We start from the raw sequence: 12,030 nt of genomic DNA, 5'->3' as shown, positions 1-12,030 counted from the left end.
AGTCCTTTGATGGATAATACACTAGAAATATTTTTCCCCTACTCTGGGCTTAAGCACTCTTTTTCTTAGTGGCATCTTTTTTTGTTTCTTTGTATCCGCCCATGTCTCAGCATGCCAAGGACCAATGCCAGGTCACAGCTATAAGTAGAGTCACAGAAGTGACAACACTGGATCCTTAGCCTGCTGAGCCACAAGGGAACTCCTTCTTAGTGGTATCTTTTAAAGGACAGTAATGAAAATTTAGATGAAGTCCAATTTATCAATTTTTTATGTATCTTTTTATGTTTTAGGATCTTATCCAAGAGCTATTTGAATACTCCAAAGTCATGAGGATATTCTTTTTTTCCCCTACAAGTATGACATTGAAAAATATGTCCATTGGAATTCCCTTGTGGCTCAGCAGGGAGAATCTGGTGTTGTCACCACTGCAGCTTAGGTCACTGCTATAGCTTGGGTTCAGTCCCTGGCCCAGGAATTTCTTCATGCCACAGGTACAGCCAAAAAGGAAAAAATAAATAAATAAGTACATGTACATCCACAAATTTTTTGATATTTTTCCCTCTAAGAGGTGAGGACTAAGTCCCCTACCCCTAAGCATGGGCTGGAGCAATGAGTAGAATATGGTGGAAGTGATGATATGTGACTCCCAAGACTTTGTCATAAAAGGCAATGCCGCTTCCTCTTTGTACTCGATTTTTTTTTTTTTTTTTTTTTTTTGCTTTTTAGGGCTGCACCCATGGCATACAGAGGTTCCCAGGCTAGGGGTTGAATTGGAGCTATAGCTACCAGCTTACGCCACAGCCACAGCAATGCAGGATGTGAGCCACATCTGCAATCCACACCACAGCTCACAGCAATGCCGGATCCTTAACTCACTGTGTGAGGTCAGGGATCGAACCCGCAACCTCATGGTTCCTAGTCAAATTCATTTCTGTTGAGCTCCAGGTGCTAGAAGTGCTCACTCTTTGATCACTCCCTCTGAGGGAAGCCAGTTGCCATGTTATAAGGGCACTCAAGGTAGCCCATTGAATAGGCCCATGTGGTAAAGAACTGAGTCTCCTGCCAACAGCCAGTGAAGAGCTGAGGCTTCTAGACAACAGCCTAGGGAAACAAGCCATCTTAGAAGGGGATTCTCTAGCCCCAAACCTTCAGATAATTGCCTTTTTTTTTTTTTTTTTTTTTTTTTAGGGCCATACCTGCAGCATATGGAAGTTCCCAGGCTAGGAATCTAATCAAAGCTACAGACGCCAGCCTTACACCACAGCCACACCAATTCCAGATTTGATCTATGTCAGTGACCTGCACCACAGCTCACAGCAATGCTGGATCTTTAAACCAAAGAGCGAGGCCAGGGATCAAACTCGCATCCTCATGGATCCTAGTTGGGTTTGTTTCCACTGAGCCACAATGGGAACTCCGATGATTGCACTCTCACTAACATCTTGACTACAATCTCATGAGAGATTTTGTGCTAGAATTACCTAGTTAAGTTCCTCCTGTGTTCCTGACACAGAGCAACTGCAATGTAACAAATACTTGTTGCTTTAAACCATAAAGTTTCAGGGAATTTGTTATGAGGTAACAGATAATACAGAAGTTGCATAGTTTTTGTTTTTGCATTTTAGATATATGATCCACTGAAAACCAGTTTCTATGTATAGAGTGAGATGAGGTGATAGTTCAATATTTTCCATATAGATATTGAGTTAGAGCAACATTTGTCTTTCTCCCATTGCATTGACTTGGCAAGCTGGTGATCTATTTCTGAGATCTCTATTATGTGCTGGATTTGACCTTGAAGCAGAAGTTTGCTGCTCTCTGGTTTAGACCATTGATATGAGACCTTCCTTCTTTTCTAATATAAAAATTTAATGCAGAGTTTCCCTCTAAACGCTGTTTTAACTGCATTACTATTTGTTTGTATCATTTCTGCTTTGTACTATTTTTTAGCCATGGTTATAGGATTTTCAATTTACATCACTAACTTTTACAAATACTTCAAATAATACATGCAGCATGCTGGGGAACCTGGAATGCTCATGTCATTTATTTCTCTTCTGTCAGAGATCACTAGCCTGTGCTGACTGTTGTCCAACATGTGAAAACAGCTATTTCATATATTTTTATTCTTTTTTCTAGTTACAGTAGGAGGGCAATTTTCACAGCAGTTAATCCTGCATGAGATGTACTCCTTTTTTTTTTTTTTTGTCTTTTTGGCTGGCCCTGAAACATATGGAAGTTCCTGGGCCAGAAAGGATCGAATCCAAGCCTGAGCTGCAACGTACCCCACAGTTGTTGCAATGCCGACTCAACCCAATATGCAGGGTTGGAGACTGAACCGGTGCCTCCACAGATGCTTTAACCCACTGCGCCACAGCAGAAACTCCCAGATGTGTTTTTTATAGCATTCCTCTTTTTTTCCCTTTTGTCTTTTTAGGGCCTCACCCACGGTATATGGAGGTTCCCAGGCTAGGGATCTAATCAGAGCTGTTGCCGCTGGCCTATGCCAGAGCCACAGCAGCAACGCCAGATCCGAACCGTGTCTGCGACCTACACCACAGTTCATGGCAACGCTGGATCCTTAACCCACTGATCGAGGCCAGGGATCGAACCTGCAACCTCATGGTTCCTAGTAGGATTCATTTCCGATGTGCCATGATGGGAACTCCCACAGCATTTCTCTTTATGATATTTTTTTTAGTGGTTGCCCTAGAGATTAAAATATGAATCTCGAAATTATTAGTCTACCTTCAAATAAGAGTATATTAAATCACAGTGTATGAAACTTATGACAATAAAATTCCATTTCCATCTTATTGCATTCTCATGGTTCTATACCCTACTTCTAAATATGCTGTAAAACCCACAAATATTATTTTTTTTGCTTTAAACAGTCAATAGTCTGTGTGTATACATTATAGGTGAGGGTACAAAAATTTTTTTTCTGTATATTTGTGCAGATATTTACCTTCCTGGTGTTTTTCAGTTTTTTGTGCAATCCCAGGGTCCCATCTGGTCTGTTTTGTATTTGGCTGATGGAAAATTTTTTTTAGCAAATGTGGCAATCCAGATCTGCTAGAAACATATTCTTTAACTATTTAATCTGAAAATATCTTTGTTTTGCCGTTATTTTTGTAGACTCTTTCTGCTGGTTAGAATTCTAGGTTGACATATTTGTTCTCCTTTCAGCACTTTTATGAATGTGGACAATTGAATGTCCATTGTCTTTAAGCCTTCAATTTTCCTGGTGAGTATTTAGCCATAATTCTCCTTGTTACTATCATACATTTAATGTCTTTTATTATTCTGTTGCTTATAAGAGCTATTCTTTAATTTTCATCAGTTTGATTATGATGTGCTTAGGTCTGGAATTGTTTTTTTTTTTCAAGGCTGCACCTGCAGCATATGGAAGTTCCCAGGTTAGGGGTCAAATATGAGATGCAGTTGCTGGCCTAAGCCACAGCCACAGCAACACTGGATCTGAGTCACATCTGTGACCTACACTGCAAACTGTGGCAACAACAGATCCTTAACCCACTGAGCAAGGCCATGGAATGAACCCACATCCTCACGGATATTAGTTGGGTTCTTAACCTACTAAGCCACAATGGGAACTCCTGGAATTTTTTTTTATTTGTTGGTTTGTTTTTTTCTTTTTTTTAATTTAACCTATTTGAAGTTTGTTGAACTTCTTGAATTTGTAAGTTGATATTTTCCATCAATTTTAGAAGTTCTTGACCACTGTCTCTTCAGATATATTTTCTGCCACATTCTCCCCTCTCTTTCTGAAATCTCAGTTACACGTACATTAGACTGATATTATCCCTCAGATCTGGGAGCTCTTTTCTACTTCTCCCCTGCTCTTTGTTCCCATTATCAATCTGGGTATGTTTTGTCAATACGTATTCCCATTCACTAAACTTTTCTTCTCATATATTGAGAAGATGTTAAGCCCATAAAATGCATTCTTCATTTCTTTCTCTCTCTCTCTCTCCTTTTTTTTTTTTTTTTGGCCTTTTTAGGGCCACACCAACAGCATATGGAAGTTTCCAGGCTAAGGGTTGAATTGAAGCTGTAGCTGCTGCCTATGCCACAGCCACAGCAACACAGGATCTGAGCCACATCTGTGACCACAGCTCATGGCAACGCCGGATCCTTAACCCACTGAGCGAAGCTGCATCCTCATGGATGACAGTCAGGTTCATTAACCGATGAGCCACGACAGGAACTCTGAAAATCCCCATTTTTAAACGCATGTTGTCCATCTTTACCATTAGATTCTCTAGCATATTTTTTTTCGTAGTTACTTTTAAATCCCCGTGGATAGTTCTGCCATCCAGAAATATATCTGGATCTCCCTCAACTGACCGTTTCCTTTTTTGATATTTGATCACATTTTATCACATTTTCTTACTTGTGTTTCCTTGTAATCTTTTATTATAAGCCAAATATTTCATAGAAAAATATATTAATGGTTGAAATAAGTAATATTCTACTTTTAGAAAAAGATATAATACTGCTGACAGGCTACTAGAATGAGGTCTGAGTCAATTTCTTCTGAAATTTAGCTGGGTCAAGGCTTTGATGCAACTCTATTTTCAGTTCATCGCTAGCTTCCAACATTTAGAAAGTGGGAATCAGGACTTTCACTTCAGCAGGGTCTGGGATCTGAGCCCAGGTAGGATTCCAGTGATCTGCCTGTGCTTCACAGCTAAGCCACCAGCTTTCAAAACTGTGAGAGTACATTACATATATACTAGAACCGAACAATTAAGGAAACAGATGGCAGATGGTGTGAACCAGGCTTCTCACTACTGGAGTAAGAGTTTACAGATAAAACAGAAAAGAAGATTAGAATAATCTATGCAATAATGGATTTGAGTTTTAGTACACTAGTACAAAGTCACGTTTAGATTAATATAGATATAAATGGATACATATAGATATATTTATAGATATGAGTATATATACAGATTGGTATATGCACAAAAATGTCCTGGCTCAGTCAGTTGAGAGGGTCTATAAGTAACAAGACTCCAGAAGCAACAAGCACATCTAGCACCTAGAGCTTAGATTCTCCTTTCTCTAATAATAGGAACCAGTGCTCTTTGGAGAAATGGTTGATTCCAGGATGGCAGCAGGAAATACACAAAATGAACCTGGAGCACCACATAGAGCCAAAAAGTAAGGACATACTCACAAACACACACACATACACACCCACTGATGGGTGTATGTCAGAGACATAGGAGCCCATTTGAAAGAGCTTCTAATAGCCAAAACTGGAACAATTTTACCAATAAAATTAATCAAGCAGTAACTGGATTATAAATTTGAGTATAAAGTAAATATCCATGAGTCCATCCCAATATAAAAAAAGGATTAAATAAACACATAAATGAGGAAGAAGAGACAAATTCCCAGCACAGGAGAATTCCAAATCATTTACATAGATAACCCACCTTTGAGGAAAAGGAGGATAATTACTCACTCCTTAGGTGTGGGCTGCAAATAAACGGCTTCCTTCCAAAAGTATAGTCTGGCAAGAAGAGGAAAAGAGTAACTTTACAGTGGAGAAACTTGACAAACATTACTTTGACCAGATGATCAAGGTCAAGATCAACAATGATAAATCATGTTGACAGTATGCACCCTTAATACAATGTGATGAAAAAGGCACTTAACCTCAGTAGTCTTCCTTCAAAACCCCCAAATCCAGTCTAATCATAAGAAAAACATGAAACAAATACCAATCGAGGCACATCCTACAAAATATCTGAACAACACTCCTCCAAACTGTCAAATTAATCAAAAACAAGGGAAGTCTGAGAAGCTGTCACAGCCGAAAAGGACCTAAAGACATATGACAACAAAGAAAACGTGGTACCCTGGATGGGAACCTGGAACCAAAAAAAGAAAGAAAGAAGATTAGATAAAGACAGAGAACAAATGAACAAAGAATGGACTTAGTTTAAAAAGTCTCAACCCTTGCTAGGTTCCAGGGTCCTCCCACTGACCCTTCCTCCTGCTGCAATTTCTTCCTCTGGAGCAGGCCCAGTTGAACCAAGCCAGGATATCTGGCATGGTCAACCTTGCACATGATCTGAGGCCAGCTTCATCCTAAGCTGCCTCATCATCCCCCAAGGCCTCCTTCCCTTCCTCCTCCTCCTCTTCCTTTTCTTCCTCCACCTTTCTCAAGGACCCTTCTCTTCCCTCTTTTTCTTCTTCCTCCAAGGCCTCTCTCCCTCTCTGTTCTTCCTGCCTACCTCCTCCTCACTAGTGAGCTTCTTGGGCCTTAATGCTATAACCCTACTTCCCACCTTCCTGTCAGAAGTACATAGGAACCAGTTGCCTGGGGAAGCTGTGATTTTAAACCACTTTCTTACTTGTTGGGAAATGTAGCTGTGCCTAAATAAAGTCCACATCTTTGTTGCCACTCACCGAAAAAAAAAAAAAAAAAAGTCTCAACCTTAAAAAATGAAGGAGCGGAGTTCCCGTCGTGGCGCAGTGGATAACGAATCCGACTAGGAACCATGAGGTTGTGGGTTCGGTCCCTGCCCTTGCTCAGTGGGTTAACGATCCGGCGTTGCCGTGAGCTGTGGTGTAGGTTGCAGATGTGGCTCGGATCCCGCGTTGCTGTGGCTCTGGCGTAGGCCGGTGGCTACAGCTCCGATTCAACCCCTAGCCTGGGAACCTCCATATGCCACGGGAGTGGCCCAAGAAATAGCAACAACAACAACAACAACAAAGACAAAAAAAAAGACAAAAAAAAAATGAAGGAGCAAGCTATGTACACTGGATACAACACCTTATCATGGACAAGAATAGCTTCCCCCCCCGTTTTTAGGGCCATATCTGCAGCATATAGAAGTTCCCAGGCTAGGAACCAAGTCAGAGCTGCAGCTATAGGCCTACACCACAGCTACGGCAACATCAGTTCCAAGCTGCATCTGCAACCTACACCAGAGCTCATAGCTGTAACCTTAACCCACTGAGTGAAGCCAGAGATCGAACCCACATCCTCATGGCTACTAGTCAAGTTCTTAACCCACGGAGCCACAACGGGAACTCCAAGTATACCTATTTGATGTAATGTAACATCTTACTAATGTAACAAACTTCATTTTTGCTAAGACATTTACATTAGTTGATCTTCTTCACTTTCTGTCTCTAATCATTTCTTATCAGTCTTTCACAAAACCTTCTGTCATGGGGTAGGGGACCTAAAATACAATCCTTCTAAATAATCAGAGAAGCAAAAAAAAAAAAAAAAAAAAAAAGGAAAAAGAAAAAACTACTCCTGTTATAGTGCAGCAGAAATGAATTCGACTAGGAACCATGATGTTGCAGGTGCAATCCCTGGCCTCTCTCAGGTTAAGGATCCGGTGTTGCCATGAGCTGTGGTGTAGGTCACAGATGAGGCTAGGATCTAGCATTGCTGTGGCTGTGGTGTAGGCTAGCAACCGTACCTCCAATTTGATCCCTAGCCTGGGAACTTTCATATGCCATGGATGCAGCCCTAAAAAGCAAAAATAAAAATTAAAAAAAGAAAATAACCAGAGAAATATACCTAAATGACACTTTCTGTCAATATTACATCATAACCATAGAATACATAACAAAAAAACAACAAAAAAAACATGTATAGAGGGGAAAAAATTATTTGCAAATCATATTTGGGAAAAGGATCAAGTATCCAGAATATATAGAGAACTCTTATAACAACAACAAAAAGACAAACAACCCAATTTCACCATGGGCAAAAGAGTTGAATTTCTCCAAAGAAGATATTCAAGCAGCCAATAAGCACAGGAAAAGATGCTCAACATCACTACTTATTAAGGAGATGCCAACCACAACCACAATGAGATACCACTTTACACCCACTAGAATGGATATAGTAAGGAAGTCTTAAAGAAAAAAAAAAGTGGTGGCAAGACTGTGGAGAAACTGGAATGCTAGTACATTGTTGGTAGGAATGTAAAATGGTGCATTTGCTATGGAAAAGTTTGGAAGTTCCCCAATAAGTTAAACATAGAATTACCAAATGACCCAGCAATTCCACTCCTAAGTATATACTCAAAAGAATTGAAAACAAGTGTTCAAACAAAAATTTGTACCCAAATATTCACAGCAGCACCATTCACAATGTCTGAAAAGTGGAAATAACCAAAAGTCCATCAACTACTGATTGGATAAACAAAATGTAGTATATCCTGGAGGTCCCATCGTGGCTCTGGGGTAATGAACCCAACTAGTATCCATTAGGATGTGAGTTCAATCCCTGGCCTCACTCAGATGGTTAAAGATCCAGCATTGCTCTGAGCCATGGTGTAAGTCATAGACATGGCTCAGATCCCATGTTGCTGTGGCTGTGGTGCAGGCCAGCAGCTGCAGCTCCAATTCAACTCCTATCCCAGGAGCTTCCACATGCTGCAGGCATGGCCATAAAAAGAGAAGTTTTAAAAACAAAAATAAATAAATGAATGAAACTCCAAAGCACCAAGTTGAATGAAAATACATAACTCAAAGACCACATATTGTATGATTCCATTTATAAGAATTACGCCCAGTAGGCAAATCCAGAGACAGAAAGCATATCAGCAGTTGCCATGGGCTGGGAGAAAGGAGAACTAAGGGAATGACTGCTTGAATGCATGTGGGGTTTCTTTTTGGAGTGATGGAAAAGTTCTGGAACTAGATAGTGGTGATGGTTGCACAACACTATGAATGTATTTAATGCTTCCGAACTGTACACTTTAAAATGGTTAATAAGGGAGTTCCTGCTGTGGCTCAGCGGGAACAAACCTGACTAGCATTCATGAGGACGCAGGTTTGATCCCTAGCCTTGCTCAGTTGGTTAAGGATCTGGCATTGCCGTGAGCTGTGGTATAGGTTGCAGATGCATCTCGGATCTGGCATTGCTGTGGCTGTGGTACAGGCCAGCTGCTGCAGCTCCAGTTCGACCCCCAGCTTGGGAACCTCCATATGCCGTGGGTGTAGCCCTAAAAAGACAAAATAAAATAAAATGGTTAATAATTTTATATGTAAGTTACACGAAAGAAAGAGAGAGAAAAAGAAAAAGAAACAATGGCTGGCTTAAACAAAGACATCTAGAACTAGACTCTGAGTAAAGATGGAAGATTGAACACACATTTAATTTCATTTCCTTCTTAAAATTGTGCCAAATTGCTAACGAAGTATTTTTTAAGGCATAAACAAAACTTTAAAGGCTGGAAAGCAGATGGACCACTGGTAACTAACAGCAGATCCAAGAAAGCTGGGTCCTCAACCAGCAATGTGGAAAGCCAAAAACCAACCTGACTTAGTCCGCGTAATTTTCAAAAGGCTCAGGAACTGGTAACAGACGTTACCTCTAGAAATAGGGGAAAAAGGAGCACTAAATAAGGAAGTTTGATTGAAAGGTCTTTTAAGAAGGGCTTCAGAGTTCGCTTCGTGGCTCAGCAGTTAATGAATCTGACTAGTATCCATGAGGACACAGGTCCAATCCCTGGCCTTGCTCAGTGGGTTAAGGATCCCGTGTTGCTGTAAGCTGTGGTGAGGTCACAGACTTGACTTGGATCTGGTGTTACTGCGGCTGTAGTGTAGGCTGGCAGCTGTAGCTCCCATTTGACCCCTAGCCTGGGAATTTCCATATGCTGCACCTGCAGCCCTAAAACAGCAAAAAAAAAAAAAAAAAAAGAAGGGCTTCATCTAAGTGCCTTCCTAAATTCTGTGTGGTTATGTTACTATGCCTCTTTCACCAAGGGAAAATTGTAGAGGATTAGTCTCTGAAAAGGATTTCCTAACAGAGGGACACAAAGCACACTGTATATACACTTAATGCAACCAGGGGCATCAAGTAAATACATATATAAAATGAATGCAGAAATCCTCAGCCCATTCAGCTTCCAGAGAACCATCTTACAGGCTTTCCCCCGCCATCCCAGGCAGGAGATTAAAACACTCTTGTCTTTATGGAAAGGGGAAAGAAGCAGGTATCAAGGGCTCCCAATTACATGGCAAAGCCAGGTCACCCTACAGTAAGCTTATAATCAACAAATAACAGACATGTACTTATAGCTTCCAATCAACTTTTAGGGTCACACTTGTGGATGCTTGCTAAGGCTCACCACTTACCTGAGGAAAGTATCTATCAGAAAACGAAGGAAACAAAGAAGGGCAAGGGGTAAAAAGAACTTGGAGGGAACATGAACAATGTAGAGACGAGAAAATTTTAAACTGAACAGGACTTTTTTTTCTTTTTCAGCTGCCCAGAGCATATGGAATTCCTGGGCCAGAGATTATACCTAAGCCACAGCTGTGACCTAAGCTGCAGCTGTGGCAAGGCTGGATCCTTAACCCACTGCACTGTAAAATTAAAAAGAACTTTTAACTCTATTATTAATGTCCTTGGAGAAGTAAGAGTAAATAGTCAACTTAAAAAAAAAAAAATGAGTTCTCATTGTGGTGCAATGGGATTGGTGACATCTCTGCAGCACCAGGACACAGGTTTGATCCCTAGCCCAGCACAGCGTGTTAAAGGATCCGGCCTTGCTGCAGCTGCAGTGTAGGTCACAGCTGTGGCTCAGATTCAGTCCCTAGCTCAGGGACATCCATATGTTGTGGGTGTGCCCATTTAAAAACATTTTTTCTGGAGTTCCCGTCGTGGCGCAGTGGTTAACGAATCCGACTAGGAACCATGAGGTTTCGGGTTCGGTCCCTGCCCTTGCTCAGTGGGTTAACGATCCGGTGTTGCCGTGAGCTGTGGTGTGGGTTGCAGACACAGCTTGGATCCCGAGTTGCTGTGGCTCTGGCGTAGGCCGGTGGCTACAGCTCCAATTGGACCCCTAGCCTGGGAACCTCCATATGCCGCGGGAGCGGCCCAAGAAATAGCAACAACAACAACAACAAAAAAAATAAAAATTAAAAAAAAAACATTTTTTCTAAAGGCCTTTGGAAATTAAACTTAAGGAAATTAATAGAAAGAAGGAAGAACAAAATAGATTATAATAAGAGAAGAAATGGGCTACCAGGCAGTCAAAAAAAAAGAAAAAGAAATGGGCAGTCTAGTTAAGATGATTTAACGTCTGCACAACAAAGGAGAAAAATCAATGACATAATTCAAGAAAGTTTCCCAGAATTAAACAATGGAAGTTTCCTACTTGAAAACACAGAATGTACAGCATTATGAATTTAAAAATACATCCATACTAAAGCTTATCTTTATGAAGTTTCAAAATAGTGGAAACCAAGGTAAGATCCTACAAACTGCCAGAGATGGAGAAATAGGTTACAATAGGTGAAGAATTAGAATGATTCTGAATTTTCAACAGGCAAGTGTAAGCTAGAAGACAATGGAACAAAATCATCACTGAAGAAAACCCTGCTGTACAGCACAAGGAACTATATTCAATCACTTGTAATGCAACATGATGGAGGATAATTCAAGCCGAATAATTAATCAAGGGTAAGAGGAAAATAAAGGCATTTTCAGAAATGCAAGGTATCAAATAATTTGCCTCCATTTCACTCTTTCTTCAGCAAAATGTGGGAGTAAACCAAGAAAGAAGACATAGGGCAGAAGAAACAGAAGATTCAACACAAAGAAAAGGAAATTCCTAGAATGACAGCTGAACACTGAGAAAATGGAAACTCTTCCAGTTTCCATTGGAAGTCTACAGGGACTTCTCTGAGATGACAACATTGACAGAATAAATTATGTGAAAGAAAACAGGGAATCTGGGCAATAAATAGCAAATTTTGAACTGAGTTAGTGATAAGGCACAAAAAAAACAATAAACAAGGTAGGTCTAAACTAAAAACCTGGAGTTTCCCACAGCGGAAACAAATCCAACTAGTATCCCTGAGGATGCAGGTTTGATCCCTGGCCTCACTCAGTGGGTCAGGGATCCGGGGTTGCTGTGGCTGTAGTGTAGGCTAGTAGCTATAGCTCGATTTGACCCCTAGCCTGGGAACTTCCATATGCCACAGGTGTGGCCCTAAAAAGCAAAAAAATAAAATAAAATA

At 40.7% G+C, this 12,030-nt stretch overlaps 1 protein-coding gene across 5 annotated transcripts in view; it reads right to left on the bottom strand.

Moving 5' to 3' along the window:
- Window positions 1-12,030, bottom strand: part of SHLD2 (shieldin complex subunit 2) — a 118,910-nt gene that overhangs the window by 78,012 nt on the left and 28,868 nt on the right. For 2 of the 5 annotated variants that reach the window (XM_047761148.1, XM_047761147.1), the window contains exon 3: window positions 5,463-5,539. The exons of the other annotated variants lie outside the window; for them this stretch is intronic. The gene's annotated coding sequence lies outside the window, so the exon portion shown is untranslated. The remainder of the gene's footprint in view (window positions 1-5,462; window positions 5,540-12,030) is intronic. 5 annotated transcript variants of the gene reach the window in all.

This window comes from Phacochoerus africanus, chromosome 15, assembly GCF_016906955.1.
Source record: "Phacochoerus africanus isolate WHEZ1 chromosome 15, ROS_Pafr_v1, whole genome shotgun sequence".
In the NCBI taxonomy this organism is placed as follows: Eukaryota; Metazoa; Chordata; class Mammalia; order Artiodactyla; family Suidae; genus Phacochoerus; species Phacochoerus africanus.
Note: the sequence above shows the minus strand (reverse complement) of the source record. Positions and strands in the feature narration are given on the sequence as shown.